Source organism: Pinus tabuliformis, chromosome 9 (assembly GCF_031772625.1).
Source record: "Pinus tabuliformis cultivar Carrire ecotype Pingquan chromosome 9, CPIR1, whole genome shotgun sequence".
NCBI lineage: Eukaryota > Viridiplantae > Streptophyta > Pinopsida > Pinales > Pinaceae > Pinus > Pinus tabuliformis.
The window spans coordinates 756,748,397-756,768,442 of NC_142307.1; the positions used below are offsets into that span (position 1 = coordinate 756,748,397).

Genomic DNA, 20,046 nt, shown 5'->3' on the forward strand with positions numbered 1-20,046 from the left:
TGGAATTGGATCTCCAAACCACAAATGCCCTGGGCATGGTTATGGCAAGCAAAATATGCACCAGGAAGTCAAGGGAATGACCTCATAAGAATTAGCACTACAACACCTGGCTCCTTGATTTGGAATGCGGCCAAGCTCCACAACGCCTTCATTCAAGAGCATAGCTTCTGGGAAATTCATTCAGGTACAACAGCCAGGTTCTGGGAGGACTCTTGGCAACAACTCCCAAAACTAGCCTCTCTCTTCCACAAGCCAATCTGGCAGGTCTCGATGCAACAAGCAAATATTACTCATGTCCATCAATTCTGGCAGCAGCAAGCAACCCAAGACTTTCACCTTTGGAAACTAGCTAGTACCTGGCAAACCAATTGGCAAGGGGAAACCTTCACTGAGATCGATCAGGAGCTAAACCATAGAAGAATCAAATGCTCAAATCAGCAGGACAAATTGAGATGGGGACATACACCAAGGGGGATGTTCACTACCAAGGAAGCTTATCAGCTTCGCTACTCAGCCATTCAAACAGACAAGGATCAGCTCTGGGAACGGATTTGGCAACCAGGAATATGGCCCAAGATATCCACCTTTCTTTGGCACTTAAGCAAGAGGTGCATCCTTACTTGGGACAATTTGCAAAAACGGGGATTCATAGGCCCATCGAGATGTCCCAACTGCTATCTCAACTTTGAAACCATAACGCATCTCATGGAGACCTGTCCTATGGCTACTCATTTATGGGAGAAAGCTGACCAATGCAACCGAAGATCGGGAGAAAGGACGGGAGATATTACAGATACACTCAGAAAATGGCCAAAGAACCCTTTTCAAAGCCCTCCATTAAACTCTTTGTGGACTCAAAAGAAGCCATAGAGTATCTCCAAGAAACTCTAGCTATCAGACATTGGCATGACACGGATCTGCCAGAATCACCTCAGGAGCGCCACATCATGAAAGCCTGGAATTTGGATCTCTCTTTTCTGGATCAGGCCAAAGCTCGATCTCCAATTAGCTCGGCCTCTCCTCTCACTTGGTCTCCTCCAGCATCCAATTCCTTCAAATTGAATTTCGATGGAGCAGCCAAGGGCAATCCTGGGACGACGGGCTTTGGAGGAGTCTTCAGGAATGAGAGGGGCACAGTATTGCATGTCTACTATGGAACCATGGGCAAAGATACCAACAATGGTGTAGAACTGGAAGGACTGTGGAAAGGGATCTGCATAGCTGATCAAAAAAACTTCTTCCCATTAGAGGTCGAGGGAGACTCCCTTATCCTAATAACAGCAGCCATAAGGATTCAAGCAGGCACCTCGGCAGCCAAGATAGCATCTAGCTGGAGGCTACTTAGCAGATTAGAACTATTGGAGGATTGGCTTCGGAACCCCCAAAGCATCACCTTCAACCATGTAAGACGCAGTGCCAACAAAGTAGCAGATAGATTGGCCAATCAAGGGGTTAACCAGCAGATCCCCTACTTCTCAGGTCCTCTTGGAGACTCAGATGATGAACAACTTAAAAATGAATGCACTTCTCTGGTGCAACAAGATTACTCGCTCTCGGATGCGGGTGATTGTTAGTCACAAAGGTTTGTTGGTGGCGCGCGAGATGGGCAGGTGGCAGCCCACCTGCGTGAAGCACATGACCCTTGGCAAGGACGACAGGCTTCGCACAATTGCATTTAAGGCAGCATTTACTCTGCCCACCCTCTGTTTGGTCATAGGAACGATGGCGCTCCGCCTCTTTTTCATTGTCACGGTTCTCTGGTATGCTCTCGGCTCAGTCCAGGTCGCGGTCTTGGGCTTCTCTCCTAGCGAGCGACTGCCTGTAAGCTCCCTTGCGGCTCTGGTAAATGACGAGATTTCCTCCGGTTTGGTCCTGCTCTGCAGAGTTTTTCACGCTTTAGACTGCTTCGGCCTTCCTTCTGCTTTCCTCAGGCTCAGTTTCCTGCCCCCTCGTCGATTAGCCGGCGTGGAGGTTCACGTGGTCGAGCCACCGCCCAACATATCTCGTCCTCCCTGGATCCCCCTGTAGAAGTGTTGGCCTACCCAACAACAAGAAGCGGCAGAGGTCGAGGTCGTGGACGGGATAGAGGAGAATCCTGTCAGCACCATGTGCATCCCACTGCCCGCTATCTTATTCCTTGTTCGCTAGCGAATGCCTCTTTTATCGTCTCTGTCACCATCGAAAGATGTGAGCACAACACGGGTTCGGGTGCTGTTCATCAGGGGCCTACGGAGGAGCAGAAGGTGGCAAGTCAAACTGCCACCCCGCACCAAGACACTGGAAGCTTGCCCACCACACACCTTGAGGCCAATGTCGGCCCAAGCACAAGAGGTGAGCCTTCCAGCTCTACAAACCGCTCCTCTGACTCCATGGACTCCGGCCACTTTGGGTGCAGGGTCATAGAGGAACAGCCAACCACTTCAGATGAAGATTGACAGTCAGCGCCTCTGGTTCCAAGGTTTTGTCTCCAAAGTTAAAGCTCATGTCTGTCTCAGGCTTTTGTTCATGTCTCAGGTCAGGGTCTTTTTGCCTATCTCTATGTAAAAATCGATCCTGGAAACAGCAATGCTTCACCCAATTCGATAACGCTGTTTGGGTCAGATTTTCTGTCTGTCTGGTATGAATCAATGCCCCCAGATATTATGCTCACTGTTGTATGTCATTTTGAAGTTTCTATAGTCAGAATGTCAAGTTTTTGCTACATGCCAACCTCATGGCAAGAAATCTTGAGGCCTGCCTCGCTGTAACTTTTTGTATAAATAATAGGAGTAGACCAATTGAGAAAAAAAAAAATCTCTCATAGCTTGACAAAATTGGTAGAGAAAAGATTAATCTCTCCTACCTTGACAGAAGTGGTGGTCAAGATCAACACATACAAGAAATTTGTGGTGAAATATTATCAAAACTAATAGAGGGATATGCAAGACTGTACAGTATGGACCTTGACAAACATGCCCACTGAAGCTTGCAACATTGTTTGTAGGAAGAGAAAATTATGTTTACTTTTTCCAAACATGTAAGTTAATATATTACAGTTTAATGAATATGTTTTCCTATTATCATATATGGTTTCACACTTTAACAAAAAATTCACCAAGACTTCACAATGTTTTATTATTCAGTAAAAGATGTGCCAAGATCTTACAAGATTTTATAATTCAGTGAAAGATTCGCCATGATTTTACAATATAATATAATTTGGTGAGAGATTCGCCAAAAAAATTATATATACATATTATATTATTGATAAAATCGCCTTCCATTTTTCCTTTGTATCATGGGGATTCACACATTTATTATACATATAAATTTAGGGGTGTTCTTAAAAATTTCCCTGCCATCTAACCTCTCCTAGGAACATAAAGGCTATATTATACCTTCCTTTTTGCACTTAATAACACTTTCTTTTAAATGAGTTCTAAGGAAGGTTAAAGAAAATTTTCATGCTTTATGTGCCTAACATGATTATAGTGGAGGATATTAAGAGGATTTTGCACAAATTATGAGGATATTTGACCAGAGATATTCATGGGGCCTGCTCCCTACTACAAAAGGTTCAAACTCATCTAGCTTGGGACAATCAATACTCCTTGTTGTTTCCAGGTCACCGAGGGAAAATGATCTAATTTTTTAGGGGTTTTGGAGGGAAAGTAGTCCTCCTTTCTACGAGGCTTCCCCTCATTCATTTTGTATAAATAGAGGGCTTGAGTAGTGCATTAGGAAACAAGTAGAAGTAAGATAATAACAATATAGAGCATTATGAAGTATATTTTTCAAGTTCTACATCTTTTTTCCATGTACGCTATCCTTCAATTAATGAAAGCCATCTTTGGTTTCAGTTATTATTCTGCTTCTCCTTCTCGCTTATGAGATTCCTTGGGTTAGGGATCACCATAGGTGCTTACGATCCCTCATGTACCATTATTCTTTATGCTTTTTTTCATTTCTATAGTTTATTTCTAAATATTGCTTTTATCTGTGGTAAATTAGATGATTAATAGCATTTCTTTACAAAAAATCTGAGCATTAGATGATAGCATTTGTAGTTGGTATATTCTTCAAGTAACACTCTTACTTTTCCATTTAAAAATTATTGACTTCTTCTGTTTATTTTCTATCCATCATTTACTGTTTTTAGTGTGTCTACACAATCCCCTATTTTACAGCTATAGGAAACCCTATAGCCATGTACCTTGATGAAGGAACCCTACCACCATTGATGTGATGACTTGGACATGTGTGCCTTATCATTTCTTAGCCCTTCCTTAGCTCCTTTCACTTTCCAACCTCTCCTTTAGCACATTTTTCTATTCATTGTACTCTTTCTTGTAGAAAAACAAAGACTCCTATAATAGTTTGAAATTTGCTTTTGAAACTTCCCCATATTTGTTTTCATCTCATGATTCAACTTCTTTGATGTGTTACAACATCCCTGGAACCTTGAACATGGAATTTAGAAGTAGAGATACCAAGTAGATGCCTTGACCTATAAATTTCTTCTTTCTTGCAGAAATAGGGTTTACTATTTGCAAGATTTTACTTCAGCTGTGTGTTTGCTTTATTTTCACAATGGAATATATATGCTTTCATTTCATTACAATTAAGATGGTTTTCCTTCCTTTATTACAATTAACATAGGTTTGCACGTTGTCTTTCATTCCCTGCAATTTCAAGTTTTTCTTGTAGCATAGAATAGTTAAAGTGGTTTTTGTATAAATATACTTCATCTCAGCGCTTCCACCTCCATCAAAGTTAGCAAAGAAAGAGATAGTGCTCACTGCACATATAGTGTTGACCGCTCTTAAGTTTGTACAAACCTCAAATTTACAATTAAAGCTGAGACCCTTTGTATTGCAACACTGAAGGCCATCAAAGATTTCATGGGGAATACCCTATTTTCTTGGAATATTCAAACGGAGGGTGGCTTAAATCCTAGGCATAATAATGACTAGTAATGTAGTAATACTTAGCTAAACTCCAACTTAACCCAAATTAGAACTAGATATCTAATGTTGACCTTTCTTTCAAAAAATATATTTGCATTGATAGAGATAACCTACCAAAAATTATGTGTTTGTATAAAAGTATTCTTTGTAATACTTAATATTAAACTTAGTATTTAAGCTAGAGATACAAATTCATGAATTCTTTTTGCTTGTTTTAATTGAAATTTTTTTTTCTAAAACCTAAAATAAAGTAGTGTGTAATTCTTTCACTATATAACTTAAAATTAACCTATAACATTTTAAATAAATTACAAAATTTTATATGAACAAAGAATATCGAATGTTTACTTGGATAAATTAAAACCAAAAAATATAATATTTCATGAATTTTAATAATGAAATTATAAAGCTTTAATAATTTCCTATCCATTTCATACATACTACAAGTTGTAGCCAATTTATAAGGTTCTACTAAAAAAAATATATCGATTAACCTGGAAACCTATCTTTGTAATGTGATTTCAAATAAGCATTTGAACTTTATCTTTATAAATTGCTCATTGTTTAAAGTGAACTACACAATTGGGTGGAAGAATATTAGTACCAATTAAAAATGTACCGATTCTTTCTTGTTTCATTGAGAGTGAGATGGGTCATTATGTAATCCCTATATTATTTATTATATTAATTCATATAGATATAAATCATATTATTTTTTTACTATTTTCCTGGTATCATTAAATATTTTTACCTTTTTATTATTCACCTTATCCTCATGAAACTTCAGAAGTGTCCTTGATAATACTCTTTTAATTATAAATTATACTCAATACTTTCCAAAGGATCCACATTCATGTAATACACATAAGACACGTAGTCAGTATCTAGAATGTTGACGCAAGATTTGATCCTTTGATTGTTCCAAAGTTAAGTTATTGATTATATATGTTTTAGTCCAGAGGTTAAATTATTGATTATATATGTTTTTTCTAAATATTTAATTTAAGTTGGCACGATATGGATATAAGTGGAGATCAACAAGTGGATGTAGATTTGCATCTATCATATTTTTTAAATGCCAAATACAAAAAACACAAATATTATAATTAGGAAAATAATAAAGTTAGAAACCAAAACAGGATCACAGTAATGATAACTATAAGTTATAGTAATGAAAGGGACTTCTCATGCATATTATTGTTATAACAAATAATTTGATAAATTATAATTATTATTGATAATTCATCATTTTGAAGACATTTTAGTATGAGCATGAAGGTGCTCATAAAACTATTTATGTGAGGCGCATCTATTTCTCAATATTATAAATGATAAAAGTGGTTATATGGAAGGCAACCTCTTTGTGAGGCTCATTCATTTCTTAATATTATAAATGATAAGATTGGTTTTATGGAAAGCTATGTTAAGGTTGTATCATAGCGTCTGAGTACAATCAAAGATAGATCCAATGGTGAATATTATAAATGATAAAAGTGGTTATATGGAAGGCAACATCTTTGTGAGGCTCATTCATTTCTTAATATTATAAATGATAAGATTGGTCTTATGGAAAGCTATGTCAAGGTTGTATCATAGCGTCTGAGTACAATCAAAGATAGATCCAATGGTGATAATGTACATTGATGATAATTATAGACCAAACCTTGAGAGTAAACATTGATAAAGTATACCTTGAAATAAACCCATGATGGATCATACCTTAGTAATGGATCTTGACATATTGATAAATGAGTCCTTATCTAGGAATGTTATTTAAAGTTCTAGCCTTTAGGCCTTTTAGGTTTGGGGAGTTTCCATTAAAATACAAATTTGTTTTGGGGATTAATGGGTAAAAAAAGGTGGTATTTCTAAAATCCATTTCATTTTTCATGGGATTTGTTTCATGAGATCAAGATCCTTTTCCTGTTTAAGGAAACTATTTCCATGAAGGATTCTTTCTTATGAATTATTTCATTAGCTCAAGATATTTTTTTTTTCTAAATAATTTTCTTCTACAAAGGATAATAAGTAATAAGATAGTAATAGCATGCATTGACTATAATGATAGATGAAACCTTGAAAAATTGAGAGTAAACCTTCATAAAGTAGACCTTGAGAGAAAACCTTGATATATGATACTTTGAGACTAAATCTTAACATAAAGATAAATTAGTTTATGATTCAGAATGGTGCTTAAGGGTTTATCTTTTAAGATTTAAAAATTTTCATCTTAAAATATCAATTTCTTTTAAAAATTAGTAAATTAAAAAAACATTAATATTTATAAAAACATTTTATTTTTTATAAAATCTATTTTTTGTTCAAACAAATATATTTTCATAAAGGATGTACGAGGGCTTTACTGGGGGAGCAATACCATACCACATGCGTTCATATTGGGGGATATATATTGAGGAAAAAATGACATAATATATTGAGCATATAATAGGGGGTAAAAGATTTTATATTGGTAAGTATAAAAAATGGAGCTCAAAGTTAATGAAAAAATGGATACCTACAGTATCTAGGGAAAGTAAGGTTTTTTAAATTGGGAAGGTGTATTGGGTTTGTATTGGTAGGGGGTTAAATAGTGTGATTTTTAGAGGTATTTTCCAATATGTAGTTAAATTAAGGGTATTGTTTAGTATGCCACAAACGCACGTGATATGTCAGAGGTTCATTGAATGAAGCCGTTGTGGAAGGATCCCATGTGATCTTAAGAGATCTAAATATCCTACACACGAAGTGGGAAATCCTACAGAAGTGGCAAATGTTATATTAAAAAATGATAGATCCATTATATTGATTCCTAAGAGATTCTCATTACTGTATTGCGAATGGTTCTTAGCTCGAGTGGTTGGGATTGTGACTTTCCATCCCATCCCACCCAGGTTCAAGTATTTGGAAGCATGCTCAAGTTTGTATTGATTAGGCTTAAGGAGTAGGCAACCTTAGGGATTTTTCACTACGTCTGTGGTCAATATGAGATGTCCAGGCTCTTTGTTAGTTTTTTTTGTAAGTTGAAGAGTTTCTATTAATAAAAAATAATATATAGGGATATCAAAATGCATGTGGTCTCACCCGGACCAGGTTTGTTGACCAATGCGATAGCCATACAACATACAAAAAGAAAAATTGTCAGCTAAGAGGTTCATAGCCTGAGAGGCCTAACTTTCTAGAAAACTAAAAGAACAAGAAAAACATCAGTGATCATAATTAGTCATCAGAGTAATTGAAGCAAGATTATTTGGCCCTGTACTTGGAGGAGGTGGAGGTCGATACATGAAATTGACATGGTGCTCAAAGTGAGCAAGCCAAGTTTCCAGTTTTTCAACTTTTCTAGTCAGCAATTTTGTCTGCGCTAGACCATTACCACCCTTTCACGAACATGACATTGAAAGTATTAGATTTGTTCAAGTTTGGAGATGATGACATTGCGCTCCTCCCTATGGGATCAATCAAGGGCGTCCAACTGGGCAAAGACAGATTACACCAACTCGAGGACCGTAGAGGAGATTCCTGACCACCTGGAAGTAGCCCAATCCGCAAACCCAACACGTCCCTGACTGTTGCAACCCCGGGATGTCGTAGCATGACCACGTCCCTATCCACGACCACCTTTGCCTACACCATGACCACACTCCATAGCCAAATTGCGGGGGTTGCACGCCAAGGAAGCTATCGAGGAATTGCGACCCCCACGTCCCATGCCCCTTAATGGACCCACACCTTGCCTGGAACTCCCACCACTCACAATTACGGGACCACCCCAAGACCCAGCTTGAGTAGGAGAGCCTTCAGACTTTGCCAGAGCCAAGACGCGCGAGGAGAGGGGGCTACGCTTCATGATGGAGCCTAGAAAGAAGTTGATGTCCCAGAGAATTGAGACACTCAAAGCGCTACCGCCTACCACCCAAGACCAAGCAGACTCTGCCACAAACGAAAGAGTAGAGGTTATCCAACACTAAAATTCCCACCACTGAAAATTGAACACCCAACTAGAATTGAGCCAAACCAGAGTAGACGAGAGAGACCCAAGAGGAAAGGACCAAATAGTAAATAGCAAACACGTGAGAGGGAATTGAAAGGCAAGGCTCCAAGTTCTAAACCGACACCAGAGCCGCAACAGTACACCAGAGGGAGTTTTGGGGCCAATGACTTTGAAAAGGAAGAGCCAAGATGCGCGATCACCCAGAGGCCAGTATCACCCTTGAACCAATACTGCCACCCCGAGGGAAACAACACCACCGACAAACCCAAAACTAGAAAAACAAGAAGCGAATGTCCAATACAAACCACCCCAAAAGCACCCACTAAGAGGTTAAGACAAGAAACCCCAATATTGCAAGATAATTAAACCCAAATCCAGCCACAACCACAAAAGATGTACCCTCCAAAGTAGGACGAAGAGGGAAAGTTTCTTAATTAGCATAAGCAAGCGAGAGAATGCCACAAGAGACACGTTGGAGGTGCATAAGACAGGCGACCACCACCCTAGACCAGGAGCTAGAGGAGATGAAATAAGAGAGGGGAGCACATTAATCAAAGAGCCATAGAACAACTAGAGAATTTTCCAAACCATGCAATATATCCATAGGTGGGATGACACCATTGAATCCCAAATCAAGGCGAATTGATTGCACACAGGCGAAAACGAATGGTTCACACAAGTGAGTGAAGGAACAATAACTCTTGCGTGGTGGAGGGGTTGATGTACTTCCCTCCCCGCATTAACCTTTGCCCAACTGTCATCTGTCATGTGATGGGTGGCTTCCCCAGCACAACACCCCATCGGGGATAGGCTCTTGTTTAGTTATTGAGTCTTTCTTGTAGAAAAAATGATGAAAAAATAAATAAATCCATTAACATAAAATAAAACATTGTACATTTTTATTTGAAATTTGGTAAACATGATAAAAGAAAACAATACATATTCACATGTAATGAAAAATCATGGATTCAACTATGGAATGAATATATGCATTAAGCCATTTATTAATATTACTTGGGAATGAACACCGATGAAAGATACTCATCTTGATATCTTCACCAATTTTGTAAGTGAACTATTTATTTCATTAACTTTGTTTATAAAAATGTGATTTTCAAAGGTTATTTATGTTAAATTGTTGTAAGAAAATACTTCATTTGACTTGTTTCTTAGTCAAATGCAGAAAATTTGAATTTCCACATCATCAGGATGACTTGAGTTGTAGTTTGCAAGAGTGACATGGTCAAGTCACTTAGTTAAGTCAACCAATTCAAGTTTGTGGGCAAGAAGTAGAGTTGTGCATGGGTTGATTGTTAAGATCTAGCAATCTAGTGGAGTTATAGTTAGTGAAACTCAGTTATTTGAGCTCTATTTATGAATAGATTTAGTAGGCCCACTGATCTCTCAGTTAACTAGTCAATTTACTAAAAGTATTCCTAGTCATGCATGAAATTCGAATTGCCTAGTTGAATGGAGGAAAAAGGAATCAATGTAATCGTTATTATATAGTAGTAAGCGTACAGTGTTTGCATGTAGCAAGTGAGACTTTTCTTTTGGGAATTGCAAAAGAAAGTAGGAGATTTTCCTATTCTTTACGAGCTAATTTCCTCAATAATTGTGCAAGGAAATAGGAGTAGGAGGCCTATATTTGGCCAAGTATTTGCTAGAGTGGACTCAGGAGAAGGAGATCAATATTGCAGTGTAGGTTGAGCTTCAGGGATTTAAGCTATCATTGTAATACATCAAATTCTCATTTAATATAATGCAAATAGACTAAGGGTTTATCCCAGTTGGGTTCCCCAAGAAAAATATTGTGTTCATTGTGATAAAATGATTGCATGTGTTTCTATTGTATGTTTCCTCTTCCGCATATTGAATAGAAGAAATTTGTGTCTATTGTTTTCGGTCTAAATTCATTAGCAGCTGCAAATTTTGAGTTATTTCTACATGGTATTAGAGCTATTGAAAACTACATAGAAACTAGGTTCGTGATCAATCTCTCAAAAAAATTCTAAAGCAAAGTTTTCTGATGTATAAGAGTATAATATCTGTCATAAATTGAAGTTTGAGTATGCATTGAAGGGCACTAAACCTAAAAAGATAGGATGAGAATTGTGTCGGATGAAAATAGAGTATTGGAGTACACACGAACAAATATTACAAAACCACCATCATCGAATGCACAACAATTGGCCATGGAAGAAAGGCACAACAAAAGGCAAAGGAAATTATTAATTTTTTTTGTATTTAATAGAATAGAAATCGCAGATGTCAAAGGAAATGGTTCTCGATAACTCCGTTGAAGGTTCTCGTTATGAATGTCCAATCACTCGAAATCTTTGTGCGCACTCCCCTTGCTGCCATATTCTTTTTCAACGTCTAAATTTCTTGGCTGTCAATATACATTTTCTATAGAACTGGAAACGTTTTCAACCAAAACACAATCACATCATTCACATGATGAAACGTTTTAACGTGTTTCCTGAACCAAAACACATGGTATTTTTTTTTTAATATGAGTTTTTAGAACTGGGAGGAATCCTTGACAAATTGCACACCAATAAAGTGACAACAAATGAATGTGAAACGATGGGGACCGGAGTTGATCACGAGGCTGTGACAACAATACGAAAGATTCATAGCAATTCATCTGAGCCATTCAGAGATCTATTTAAGCCACCCAATGTTCTCCTTCAATACCCCCTTCATTTCATTAACATCGTTAACTTGTTTATGCCCCTTCTGTCTTACATTTTATTCTGTGAGTCCTTGTTTCTTTCTTTCAACATACATTGCCTCCTTCCCTATTGCATTCGCTCTTCTCCCCATATTCAACATATCTGGTATTCTTTATAGCCAATCTTCTTTGATTCTTTTGAAATTAGTGGAGTTTCATAATTGGAACATCATTTTCTTGTTTTCATGCCTTTGATGTGCATATAGTTCAGTGTATCGGCATGATAATTTTTTGGTACATGTATCGCAGAGTCATCCATAATGGTGTTGGCTGAGAATCGACTCGTGATAGAGAAGGGCCCTCGATATGAGTGCCTTCTATTTGGTGAATCACACTTCTTTGTTTCTTTTTTAAGTTCTTCCTTTTTCAATGGTATTAAGTTAAAGCTGTATGTATTCGTTTCTGACTCCAATCTGCTGTTCTAGATCTGGATGACACATTATATCCCTTAAGCTCCAATATTGTCAAAATTTTTATCTTTTCATCTTGCAATATTAACACTGCAAATCAATAATTGAATTTTTAGTTGAGTATGTGGTGGGCTCCAGTATTGTAGCAATAATGCTACAACTCCTGGGGCTCCCTATCTCTAATTTTATCAACCCGGTAGTTCGTACAAACTTGGAAGCGACGGTGCTGTATGCACAAGTACTAGCTCTTGTCGCAGCTGTCACTTGGTCAGCTGGCACAAGTCCGCTAGGGCTCAAGCCAACTTCTATATGCTCTCAGAAGAAGCTTTCTAAATGATGGACGAAGGCTATCTCAAGGGAAATTGATCTACTTTGCAACAATGAACTGAAAGCCAACCAAAACATGGAAACCCTAGTAAACCCTAATCTGACTAGTTTAACCTCTATGATGCAATGGTGAAAGTGCAAATGTCTAAAAAGGATGCCATTACTTCTAGTGATGTGAAATGCATGAACTCAAACTACTTCCATTGAAAAGAACATTGTTTTTGTATTTTTTCTTAAGTGGATGGAGTGATTATGAATTTGTCTCTTATTAGGGTTTGGCTGTGCAGAGATGGTGCGAAGGGAGAGAAAGCTTGGGAAAGGTCAGGATGGCTAGGAGAGGTCCCAGAGGGCCCCTAGCATTAGTCCACAGAGGTCTACAACATTCGGATGCTCGGCAACCAAGTTTGCAGGCTTCTACAGGATGTCTGCAGGGGATCCTACAGGAAACTAAGGAATTCTACAGGAAGTCTGCTAACTTCTACAGGATGTGCTGTAAGTGGAAGTTTTGGGTGATGGTGAAGGGATGGAATGGTTTGGGTGGATAGGTAAGGTGGAGATGGAACTTGTGATGACTCAGGGGTAGAGAAATAGGACAGAGAATGAGTGCACGAAGTTGGTTGGTGGATAGAAGGATGGCAGCAACGAAAGGTCAAAAAGATGAAGCTACGTGGCAATGGATGAGTTGGAGGGTAAACGAGCTGGACAGAGGCCGAGTAGGTGGCTTGAGGAGAGGTCAAGAAGAAGAAGAAGGAAGTGGAATGATATGGAGCAGTGTAAATGAAACAAATGACTTATGTCTTGCACCAAAAACGAGAATTCATTAACCTATGATACCTGTGCCATTAAACCTATGAACAACAATGTAAAACCGAGAAAAGAAGCCGTGCATGGAATGAAAAATGTAGAAGTATGGTTCAATATCAAAAGTGCATGGATGGATCTTCAACGAAAATGGCTATGTTACAGCTTGCATGGAAGTAAAAGACTACGTTTCTTTTTGGTGGTTGATATGGACTGCACCCCAATCCCTAAACAGAGATGGCAGTGATCTCTAACAACCTTTTTCTTGGAGCTCCTGTGTATTACAAACCTCCTATCGAATCTAAGCAGCTGAAAGCAAAGTAACCATAAGCTAATCCTACTCAATCACACGAAAACTAAATCAGCAGACTGTAAATTCGAATTGCATGTCAAAGTAAAGAAACAAAGTGCTGGAACGAAAGGCAAATAACACTACAAAACAGAGGAGGTCTATTGCTCTCAGGTTGGGCCCTAACCTGAGAGCTATAGCTCCCTTAAAAACTCATAATTAGATCCAAATCTGCTTGCCTTTATTCATAATCAAAAGTCTAATGTCATGCCAAAACTGGCTTACAAAATAACAAAAACCGAGCTGTAACTCGTGCTCAGAGATTACAATAGTAATTCCAAAAGTCAAAAAGCTTCTAACAAAGGCTATGGCCTCCATATTTATACAAAATAAGGATCAAGCTGGCTGCCTTTATTCGTGGAGCTTGGCTGTCTAACTGAAAGTCAAACTGTTGTAAAACTGCTGATCCTGTACAACGTGTTGGCTGCCTTTGAGCTCGGTGGGGAGAGCTGTTAGAGCTCGGCGTTAAGGTGAAAAGCACGAGGGAAGTCATTTAAAGCTGTAGACAACCTCCCTATAAACATGCAATGCCACCTTTGCTGTCTCCTTGTCTCCTTTTGCGTGGTCTTTTGCTCTCTTTAATGCCAAGAACCTGAAATCATCATGTATTAGTCACATAGATATAATGCCTGCCCTTCTTCCTACAAACAACACGAATATACTAAGAAATGAATGCATAAGTGGTAAAAGATGAATGGTTGAACAAGGTAAGTAGGCCAATATGAGCCCAAATTGTACCAAAAATTGGGGCTCATCATCACCCCCCAGCTAAACTATTTGCTCATCCTTGAGCAACTTAGTCCAAATCTTCATCCTTCATTGCTTTCACTGCTTCCCTTGCATCCCAAGGCTCTGTGGTAGTGTCCTCTTTGTGGATATGAAACCCTGCTTTCCTGTTCACCTCTTCCCATTGTTGACTGTCATCCTCCTCTGTATTGCCTTCAGTCAACCCTAGCAGTAGTGGTGGGCTGAGTTTAAGGCCAATCCAGCTGGCCTGGAGGCTTTGCATGGATTTCTTGTAAAGGTCAACCCTTGCCAAAGCTTCCCTCATCCGAATGGGGGTATGGTACTCTCGGATTTTCAAGCTGTGTGCCAAGGTATTCCATCTGCGTGTACATGCTTGGGCAACACTTTCTCCTAACAACCTTTCCATGTCTTCAAAGTGAGCTATGGCTTGGGCCTGTTGGTCCATAAATCTCAAGGAAGCTGTGGGATCCGTAGCCAACTGTTGGTGGGCTGAGATGAGTGCCACCGGATCCTCTAGTTCTGCTCGAATGAACAGTGGCTCGCTCACTTCTCGGTTCATGACCGATTTTTCTTCAGCTGCTCTTTGATCCTCATGGTTTAACCATGAGGCGAACGCCATCAATTGCATATCACCCAAGGCAATATTGGGATCCCAGGAGACTTCATTAGGCAAAGCCAAATTGTGGAGGTAAAACTCTGCTAATTTGGCTTTGTCTTCTGACGAACTAGTACTGCACAATTCAGAAAATTGTTGTGGGTTTTGGATATGTGAAATACCTCTTTGTGCCAAGGTGTTTATTTGGAACTGCAGCCATTGATCTTTTAAGAACAATCCATAGGATTTTGCAGGTTGTCTGCACTGAATTGCCTCCATGGCCCAACTGGCCATGCAGGCCAATTGTGCTTCCTTTTGTTGCAGCTGTTCTTTTAGGGCTTGCACTTCAATTTTTGTTTGTTGTTCTGCTTCCTGTAGAAGTGTCATTGGCTCTTCAAGACCGGTGGGCAGCTCCTTTTTGATTTGTTTTTCTTTTGTGATGTCTTTGGAGGATGTTCCTGCCCCTGCCCTTAGTTCCTGTAGCTGCAATCTCAGCTTCTGATTTTCTTCCTGTAGAAGCACACGTTGGCAATTAGCCACATGTTTAGCCATGGTGAATTCACTCCTGACCTCCTTGAGTTGCTCTTGTAAAGGGCCTATGTCCGCCACACCCTTTGATTTGGCGATCTGCATCCATGTGTGGGAACGGACTCTTTCTTCCTCTAGTGCAAAAAATAGAGGCACAGTAAATTTCTGCGATATGATTTTGCCCGCCTCTAAAAAGTTGTAGTATGAACTCAGATTAGGCGAAGGGCTAGGTTCTGGTATATGTTCTCTTCTTATCTCTTCAGGCGGTTCTACCTCACCCTCCCTTGGTGGTGATGAGGGTCCTTCTCCTTCCCTCTTTTCCGTTTCCTGTAGCCGGGCCAGAGTGTCCTGTAGAACATTTTCAGCTTCCTGTAGCCGAGTTTTTTCAGTCAACAGGTATAACCTTTCTTGCCACGTATTTTTCTTTGGACTCCCCTTCTCGTAGGTGACTGTGATCCTGGAGGGTGACTTTTCCTTGGGAGAAGCAGGTGTATCTTCGATGACAATCGGGCTACTGGACTGAGGCTGTGGCTTGCCCGTCTTTATTCTAACACTTCTTCGAGCTTTAAAGTATAGAGGGGTCTCCCTCTTCCTCTTTTCTTTTGGCTTAGGTGGCGTGCTGAGGCCAGCTAATACAGCTGCTGCCTCCCGTGCCAGAATATCCACCTTCTTCTCTTTGGGTTTCACCTTTTCGGGGCTTCCTGTAGAAGCCCCTGTTTTGGTAATTTTCGGGCTTCCTGTAGAAGACCCTTTCTCTGTCTTCGGGCTTCCTGTAGAAGCCTGTTTCTGCTTTCCTGTAGACACGGGTGTCACCACCTTTTCTTGCTTAGCCGCATGGGTTTTGCTTTTTTCTTTGGTTGCAGGTGCTGATGAGGTACTTGGGCTGACGTGGACTACCTCAGCTTTGTCCATTCTGCTCTTCAACCTCTTTTCTCTTGCTGACAAGATGGGTGTGCCACCTTTTTCTTTGTCATCCTTTTCTTCATGCTTCTTCTTTTGTTCCTTCTTCTGCACTGTGGTCGGGGTCTTCTGGCCTTTTTCTCTCTTTCCCTCGGCCACTGCTTCTTGTTCCTCACTGCTGGAAGAACCCGTTTCTTCAATCAACATTTTAATGTCTCCATCTCTTGTCAAATTCCGAAAGGATTCCCATGAGAGGGGAACCTTATATGAATGCAGCGCATCCTCCACAAGAAGCTTGATCAACCCATGGTGGGCTATCTGATCTGGTATGCCCTCTTTTAGCTTTGTGGCACACTCAATTAGAGACTGCAACAGGAAATAAGGGATGCTCAGTTTTTGTTCTACAGGAAGATCAATCTGGTGCCTCAATTCAGTGAGCAACCGAAAGTGATATGCATACACGATGCTAAAACGGCCTTCACAAGTTATATATTTCATGATTTGCAAACTGACTTCATTCCATGGTGGCAACAGACTCGTTCTTCGCACCCCATTTTTGTCCTCCGAGAATTCCTCCTCAGGTGGAAAGAAATCTTTCTTGGCCTGCTGGCTCAACTTCCGTTCTTCCTTATCCCACGGCAGACCCATTGGAAGTTCAGTGATTCGACTGATATATTGCGGGGTGAGCTTGAGGCTTAGGCCCCTGAAATTCACTGTGGCTAGTGTCTTGGATTTCAGCCTCAGAGCCTGCAAGAATTCTTCGGCCACTTCATCATCGTAACCCTGCAGCTTATCACAAAAAGACATCCATTGTGCTCATGTGAAGAGCTCTACCACTTCCTGGTTTTCCCTTAATTTGGCTGAATCAGTGGGTTCTCGTCTAATAAACCCACCTCGCATGATAACACAGTTTTTTTAACCAGAGGTGGTGATTGTGGAAGAGGTTTTGGTTTACTGAGACAGAGCGTAGGATATCATGCACATAACCTACAAACTTATCCCTGAGGAACTTTGACACAATTTAATTACTCGACATCCTGTAGAATGACAGTATAGGCACAGTAGACAACAATTTCACCGTTTTTCTATGACCGGACTGTGGACGACAATCTTGCCACCTTTAATAACCAGTTGCATGAAGAGTTCAGGGTTACCTCTTTAATTGGCCACTTTTTTACGTGAGGCACCCGCTTTCCTGTAGAAAACTGCGTTCCTGTAGGATGACAACGTTCCTGTAGAATGCAGCGTTCCTGTAGAATGATAACGTTCCTGTAGAATGCAGCGCGCGGATTTCGGGAGAGATTGCAGTCGGTCTGCGCCTTGGGCGTGCTTCTCAATCGCTCTGATAGCCAAAGGCTCGGCGTATCACACTGCAGAAGGAGCAGGATAGCCGCTCGAGTTCAAACCGGTGGGTGATAAATGCATGAATGCGATCGAGCCGATTAGATTTCAAATTCGGCGGAATCCGTGGCGCGGGGGGTGAGCTGTCCCCGCCGGACCGTTGGGTGACGTCACCCCATCATTCAACTGTGCGTTCACTTGCTGCCGCATCAATTCCCGCGGATCTGCCGCCGCCTCTCCTGTTGAACTCGTTTCCTCGACGGGATCGTTCTCACGTGCATGCTGCCCATTCTCTTTGTCATGGCCGCCACCCACACATCCAACTAGACCATTAACTGGCCGACGTGGCCGGCCAAATGGCCACACAGTCGCTCAACCAATTCACCTTTACACTTAGCAATCAATCAAAGTAACATTCATGCAGTCTGATGGAAGGAAGGGTCGAGACACTTACCTGCGTGGCTGTACACGTTGTTTCGGCTCTTTGGACGCTGATGAGTCGATTTACCTGCTGTTGGCGAACTTACACAGGCCCGGAGGTCTATGTTCACGAGCTGCCGTCGATGGATGGGATGCTTCAGTTGCATGCGCCCACGTTTCCCTTCATATGGCCTGCGCGGTGAATGGTATCCACTCTAGCAGGTTTAACTGTTACAGGACTCCCGCGGGATGTCTTGGAACAGTTCTTCCTCCTTGGGTGCATGCTACACAACTATGGATGGCCTCACGATCATGCTCTCGGAGCCTCGGGCTGACTGTGATGAATATTGTGTGAGATCTATAGCGCTTTTTCCATTTACAGGTTGCTTTTTTTCTCGAGACTCATCGATCTGCTTTGCTGGTGCAGGTACTTGGTTGCATGTCGACAAGGACGGTGGAGCAAGATAACAGCAATGTGCATGGTTGACAACCGTGGCATGCATGCGTCCAAACTGATCCTTAGCCGTTAGATCGCCTCATGAAATGAATTCTGGCCCGTTCTGAGCTTCTACAGGAAGCTTCCTGTAGAAATATAGCGTTTCCTGTAGAAAGGATGCGTTCCTGTAGAGAGTCTGCACCTTCCTGTAGAAGATCTGCATCTTCCTGTAGAAACTCTGCATTTTCCTGTAGAAAATCTGCGTCTTCCTGTAGAAGACTCAAGCTGGAATAAAATTGCACATACCTTGGAGAAAATGAGGATTCTTGGAGGAGGTGCTGGTAAGGTGTCCTTGCTGCATGATGAGGACCCTTGGCTTTGAGTTGAGAGGCTTCCTCTCCTCCATAGAACACCTGCATGCAATTTTACATAATGAATCTACTGACTTTGTTTTTCTTTTGTTTTTTTTTCTTTTTTCTCTCTTTTTTTTTTTGAAAGATAACAGGGGCGCCTCATTGAGGTTTTCACCCTTGCCATCTGCCTTGAGCGCCTCAAAGAGGTTTTCACTCAAGGATCTTTTTCCAATCTCCTCTTTTTTTTCTTTTTGAAAAGACAATAGGGGTGCCTCAATGAGGTTTTCACCCCTACTACCTGCCTTGGGTGCCTCAGAAAGGTTTTCACCCAAGGATCTTTATTATTATTTTTCCCTTTTTTTTTTTTTTTTAGATTCTTCAGGATATGCCCAAAGCAGAGGCAGAACCCTTCTCTATGACCAACACTGCCTTCTCCATAGTTTTGATGAACTCTTGTCTTGAGGGAGGCTTCCTGTAGATCTTCAATCGATGCCCATTGACAAGAATGGGGATGGCTTCCTCATCAATGGTCCTAATAAGCACAGATCCATTGTCATGACATTTTTCCACTGAATATGGCCCTAGCCATCTGGTTCTCAGCTTCCCTTTGAAATCTTTGTATCTGGAGTCATACAACAAAGCCCAATCTCCCGGCTGAAATTGCTTGTCATGGAGATGTTGGTCATGCCACACCTTTCTCTGAAGTTGAACCACTTCTGAGTGAAGGAGGGCCTGCATTCGGTGCTCATCCAGGCCATTCAGCTGCAATAGCCTTTCTTGTTGTGCATGGCTGAGATCTAGGTCCAGCTGAGCTGCCATCCTCAAAGTGTTGTATTCAAACTCAATGGACAGCAAAGCTTTCTTCCCATAGACCAGCTCATAAGGTGTGAAGCCGGTGGTGGTCTTCCAAGTGGTGTTGTAAGCCCACGTGGCTTCAACCAGGTGATCTGCCCAGTCCTTTCTGCTGCTGCTCACCACCTTAGTCAAGATCCCTTCTAATGCTCTATTGGTGACTTCCACCTGCCCATTTGCTTGAGGGTGATAGGGGGTGGAAGTCCTATGCTTGATCTTGTGATGAGCTAGTAGATCTTCAACCAGGTTGGATGTGAACTGGCTCCCTTGATCGGTGACCAGCTCTCTTGGATAGCCAAACTTATAGAAGATG

General features: G+C 40.8%; 1 pseudogene; it reads left to right on the top strand.

The window, feature by feature from the left end:
• The first annotated feature begins 1,722 nt into the window (after nt 1-1,722).
• The window catches only part of LOC149150916 (serine hydroxymethyltransferase 3, chloroplastic-like), a 28,920-nt pseudogene continuing 10,596 nt past the window's right edge, over nt 1,723-20,046 (top strand).